Raw genomic sequence first — 6,026 nt, forward strand, 5'->3', positions numbered from 1 at the left:
ACTTCAACGTCCAAAGGCTGTGTGGCTTCCTCAAACGCTTTTCCCACTTTCCCTGCTGCTTCTGAAACACTTACAAGGGAGGATCCTGGACCTGCCAAAGATGGCAAGAAGCTGCTGAAGCGAATCCTCCCCGTCCCTTGAGCCTTCGGGGACGGGGCTGACCACAAACACAGGCTCCTTGGAGCCTCAGCCGCCCACAGGAAGAACTTGAAGCCCCTCCCAAGATCAGGTGCCCAGCCGAGGAGGGCAATGAGTCTGGCAGCAGCAGCCTGAGGCTCCTTCTCCTGCTGTGGCGCCAACGCTCTCCCTCAGCCTCCCCACCTCCGCTGTGGGCAGATAAGCTGCTCCTGGCTTGTGGAGCTCTGGCCCCTCCTCCTGAGCAAGACTTTCCAGCATGAGGAACCAGCTCTCCCACTACCTGATGGAATCACAGTTGGCCGAACAACCATAGCCAACGCATGGCCTTAATGGGTCTACGCCCACAAGGAGGGAGCTATGCAGTGGGGTATTTCAGTTCTGGGCCCAGTACTCTTCGACATCTTCATAAATGACTTAGATGAGGGAATAGAAGGGGTCTTTACAAAATTAGCAGATGACACTAAGTTTTTTTGGGGGGACTGCTAATGCCCCAGGATACAGGCTCAAGGTTCAAAAAGATGTGGATGAACATATCCAACAAAATGCTGTTCAGTGATGAGAAATGTAACTTTCTGCACTTAGGCAGGAAAGACCATATGTGCAGCTACAAGATAGGTGGTACCTGGCTTAGCAGTAGTACCTATAAGAAAGATCTGGGAATTGGTCTAATCTTGGTAGACCAAAGATTTAACATGACCCAGCATTAGGGGAAAGGAAAACACCAGTTTCCGTCTGAATGTGGTTGTTCAGCCAACTGCAATTCCATCTGGTAGTGGGACTATTTAGCCTACATTGTTCTAGTTCATCAAGCATGAACTATGGTCTACTTTATCAACTGCCTTACTGAAGTCTAAGTACACCACATCCACAGCATTCCCTTGGTCCACTAATCTAGTCACACTGTCAAAAAAAGCAGTAAGATTTGTCTGGCATGACCTTTTTAAACAAATCCTGTTCATTTTGATGATCTTTTCTAGGGTTTTCCCAGGTATTGATCTCAAGCTGATGGGTCTATAGTTTCCGAGGCCCACTTTTCCCCTTCCTAAAACATTGGAGCAGCATTGGCCCTTCTCCAGCCTTCCGGCACCTGCTCGGGGATTTCTCAAAGGTTTCCGCCAGTGCTCTGAGATGACACCCGCCATTTCTCGAACACGCTGGGAAGTGATCCACCTGGTCCAGGAGTCCTGAATTCATTCAGAGCCACCCAGTGCTCTCTCCCTAGTCCCTTACCTGCTTTGATCTGCGTTGCTCTCCTGCTCCCCACAGAGCAGCTTCTGGAAGTTGAACCGCTTTTCCTTTGCGAAAAGACAGGTGGAACACTGGACTTCAACAGTTCAGCCTCCTCTCTCTTGCCTATCACCGTCTTGCCATCTTCACAATCAGTGGGCATCCATTTCCTGGATTTTCCTTTTGTTCTGCACATATCCAAAGAACCCTTTTTGTTATTTTTGGCATTCATACCTTCAGGAACCCTCAGATGAGCCTCAGAGTATTACGTGAATCTGAAAAATGGGTCAACCAGGCAAAGATGCTGTGTGAACTCCCCCAACCAGTCTGCAGAGCCAAGCAGCCAGGGGCTGCACAACAGGAACACCTCAACAATATGTCCATATTTGGATGTCTCACATTTATTGACCTCTTTGAAGCACTGGGAGATGGGGTCTTCTGCTGACCTTTAGCTATGGTTGGGCTCTTGCGGGACAACTGACCGCTTCTGGTGCAGCTGCTTTCTGTCCAAAGAGTCATTTGGAAGAACCCAGACACGATGCACAAGACATCACTGATTCGGCTCCCCGCAATAATAACCCCAAGTTGGCACCAGTGGTCAGGCCACGAGGCGAATGAGCAAACAGTCCCCCCTGCAGTCAGACAGACGGCTGCGTGGCTCAGACGCGTCCCGCAGGCAGCTCTAGTTGGGGAAGCTGCCCCATTTTGGAGCAGTTGCCCTGCAGTAGCAACAGGGAAGCAAAATGATCCCTCTGAGGAGCCAGGTGCCCTTCCCCGTCAGCTCTTCCCATTCGCATCGCTGCCTGCTGGGCCTTGGCAAAACAAGGGCAGATGGAGCAAGGCGTGTCGGCATCAGGTGAGTTTGCCCGAGGCATCAAGTCTCCCTTGGCTGGTCAGGGCAATGGGCCTTGCGCTTTCAGTGACTCACCCGCCCTTCCTTGGAGCCTTTGTGTTAACGCAGAGGAGGTGGAAACTAGGCTAGCCGTCCACCATTGGCCCCTCTTTGGTCCCAGCCAAGTGAAAAGCCAAGCCAAGCCAGGCCCCGGCCCCACCCTTTTCACTGCGCAGTCTCTTTCTGATCTCTCTGCTCCCCCTTTCCCCAAGATAGGGCTACCTGGAGCAGCAAGACTTTTGCCTCAGGGCGGAAATCTCTCTCACGAAATAAAAAGGGCCACCCCACCACACCTCACTCCCCCCCACCCCTCTGGCTTGAGCTGGAGCTGCCCACGGCTCTTCCTTTCATCTCTGTTGATAGCTGATGTCACAGCCAGCCCCGAGCTTCCCCCTTCCTCGGCCGCGTTGCTTATCCCACAGAGGAACCGCATTGGCTTCTGTGAAGCCAGACCCCCTGCCCTACCTAGCCAGGGCGGTCCTCCTGGACTTGGCGGTTGCCAGCCCCTCCAGGAGTGGAGCCAAAGCCCTCTGGGATGGGGCCTTCATAGGCTTTGGAAGCCAGCCTTCCAGGTCCCTGAAGCAACCAGGCTGAGTTGGTTTCACAGCCTGGAAGAGCCAAGAGCTTTGCCGGGGCAGCTGGACCCAGAATCCAGCAAAGGTGCAGCATATACCCCTACTCACCTTGGAGCTTGTCTGAATCCCCAGATCCACGGGAACCAGCTTCAGGAGCAGCTGAACTGGTCTGGCCAAAGGACACAGTTTTCCTTCCCTTTCAGCTCTGGATGATCCCTCTAACGCTGACCTTCAAGGACCAGACATCTGTACAAAGCAAAGGAATTTCCTTTGTATCTTACCTTTAAATATTGTTTATGATATCTTCCCCATGATTGGTTTTTTTTTGTGCCTTTGAGTCAGTGTTGACTCCCGGCGACTGCCTGGACAAGTCCCTGAAGTTTTCTTGGCCGGGTTTGTTGGACATGGCTTGCCATTGCCTCCTTCCTGGGGCTGAGAGAGAGGGACTGGCCCAAGGTCACCTGGCTGGCTTTGTATCTCAGACGGGACGAGAGCTCACCGCCTCCTGGTTTCTGGGCTGGTACTTTCACCATTGCACCGAACCGGCTGTCTCCCCAATAAGTCAAGTGTTATTCCTTGATTGCCTTTGCGCCATTCATCTTACAACACAGGTAACAAATTGTTTGATTGGTTATTAGTGACATTCTCATTTTGTATTTCCAGAACACGTAGCCTTGTTTAATAATCTAGAGTGTAAAGGCCCCAAATTGGCCCTGTGGGAGGCCCCAGTTCACAGTAACCACAAACTATGAGCCCCCTGAAAGGCAGCCCCCAGGATGACCGTCCAACCTTCTCTCCATGTCCTGCATCACTTCTGAGGGCAACATGGCAAAGCCCGCCTGCAGGGCAGTGCAGAGGCAAACTTTGCGGAACTGCATGGCTTCCTTCAAAAAGGCTGTTTCGGATTTGTTCCCACCAGCCCTTTCCCAGCTGGATCTTTTCCTTGCAAATCCCAAAGGATGCCTGGACCGAGCAGGCTCAGGCCACGGGCATCTGAGGATGGGGAGGCCCTCACCTCAGGCGGCCATTGCTTCCTCCAATTCCGCATCGTCCGGTCCATCTGGCAAGTAGCCGTCCCAGGCCAGGAAATGCCTAAATCCTTGGATGACATGCTTGGCCCTGCCCTGGGCTGTGGTGTCACAGGGGGTAACCCCCCCCAATGTCACCACCCTTCCAAAAGAGAGGCAAGTGCAAAGCAGGCCAGGCAGAAGAGCTGGGCTGGGCACCAGAGAGCTTGTCGGTGGCCCGTGTGGGCACTGGCTGCCTTGAGCGCTGCTTATAAGATCTTTCCTGCTGGCTGCTTTTCCCCTTGTGGCTCCTAGTGGCACAAACACACGGCTCTCTTGTGGAGGGCAACCAGCTCTCTGGGCCCAGGAGGGGCTGTGGAAACAGGTGGTGGTGGGGGTTGGATTGGTGCTGCCTCCAGACACTGACCCAGGAGCCCTTGGTTTATTGGCAAAGGAGGGCAGCCTGAATTCCTCTGGTACAAAGGTGGGGGAGAAGACATTCTTTTAGGTCAGTCCTGATTGACCGAGCACTGGAGACCCGCCCCCAAAGGTGCCTTGCTCTGTCCCAGACATCACCTGGATAGCTCATTCAGGGCGCCAGGGACAAGCCACCCCAACAGTCAACCGAGAGGGCAAAGAATTTTGTCTTGGGGCTGGGCAAACTTCAAAGGGTTGCTTCAATTTAACAAAGCTTCAATTGAATCACTCCATTGAGGCTGATTTGCTGGTCAGATCAGAAAGCCTCTTGTTGGCCAGAAATTGTGCTTTGCAGATCTAAGAGTTTTTTGTCCTATTTCTGCAGAACTTGCAGACTATCTACTTCCATCTGTAGAGAAAGCTGGGGGGTGGGGTGGGGTTAGGCTGGTGCGAAGGGCTCTTTCAAGTTTACATGAACAGCTGGCCAGAGAGATCCTATTCCTATTGATCTGTCTGCCTTTCTGAGGTGCCAAAGCAAAGATAGTTGAGTTTGTTCCCTTCCCAGCTCTCAGCTTTAGTGTAGCCAGCCACAAAATGTGATCTTTGTTCACTCCTATGCTAACAGACAGATATACTTCTGTGATGATCCTACCAACACAACGAGAAATCCAGTTCAGTCCTCAGCACTCAGAATAAGGGCTCAGGGATGGCAAGCCTGGTATTCACTTTTGATCAAACCTTACCCTACATGTTACATAATTGGTTTAAGTCTCTTGGCAGAGTGAAGGTGTCAGGTTAACGTTTACAGGCAATGATCCAAATTTATGAATGGGAGAGACCTGCCTTGTAGAAAAGATCTGGGTGTCCTTGTGAGCCACAAGTTAAACATGAGTTGGCTATGTTGCATTGCGATCTTGGGATACATTAAAAGGAGCATAAAATCTAGATCATCTATATACTACTACAACTCTCATGTCTGTAACCTTCAACTGGGTGAAATGGTGCATCATAGGGCAACAATTTTTGAACCACAATACCTCAAATGGGCTAACTTACAGAATGCATCCAAAATTCAGGACCCATTACTCCTGTGGGATTGAAATTTGGGAAATTTGTGGCCGCTTCAGCACTGCTGTGCTGCTGTGCTGCTGCGTTCAGCCCAGGTCATGTGATTGTCATGGGTGTATCTCTGACCTCTTTCTCATCTCCCTCTGTCCCCTGAACTGAATCAGCTGGTGGCAAGGGCCAATGGGCGAGTGGTGATTGGAACTGAGGCCAACATTTTAAATCTCTTAACAGTGGTGGGTGTTGAGGGAAGGATGAGGGAGTGACTTGGATGCCTGCTGGTGAGGTAGGGCTGGCTGGGGGGTGCTGGTGGTCGATGGGTGAGCCCTCCTGCTCCCTTGAGGGAGGGAGCCTTTGGGGACATGCCGGAATGGGGAGCGGAGGTGCAGTTTTCCTTATGGTTCATAGCTCCCTTTGTTCTACCTCCTCCCAGCAAAGCGGCAGGCAGTTTCATGGATCAGGCGAGGAGGAGAAGGAGGCTTCACTGGGGCTCTCCTGAGGGTCATGAGGGGAGGGCAAATGGTGAAAACCTATATTATATGTGTAAATGAGGGAGGGAGGGAGGGAAGGAGGGAGGGAGGGAGGGAGGAAGGAAGGAAGGAAGGAAGGAAGGAAGGAAGGAAGGAAGGAAGGAAGGAAGGAAGGAAGGAAGGAAGGAAGGAAGGAAGGAAGATTTCTGATGCTTCCTGCCAGCTTCAGGGGAAA

Source organism: Python bivittatus, unplaced genomic scaffold (genome assembly GCF_059951505.1).
Source record: "Python bivittatus isolate LINGU-HERP-01145 unplaced genomic scaffold, Pbiv_v1 ctg000340_np1212, whole genome shotgun sequence".
NCBI lineage: Eukaryota > Metazoa > Chordata > Lepidosauria > Squamata > Pythonidae > Python > Python bivittatus.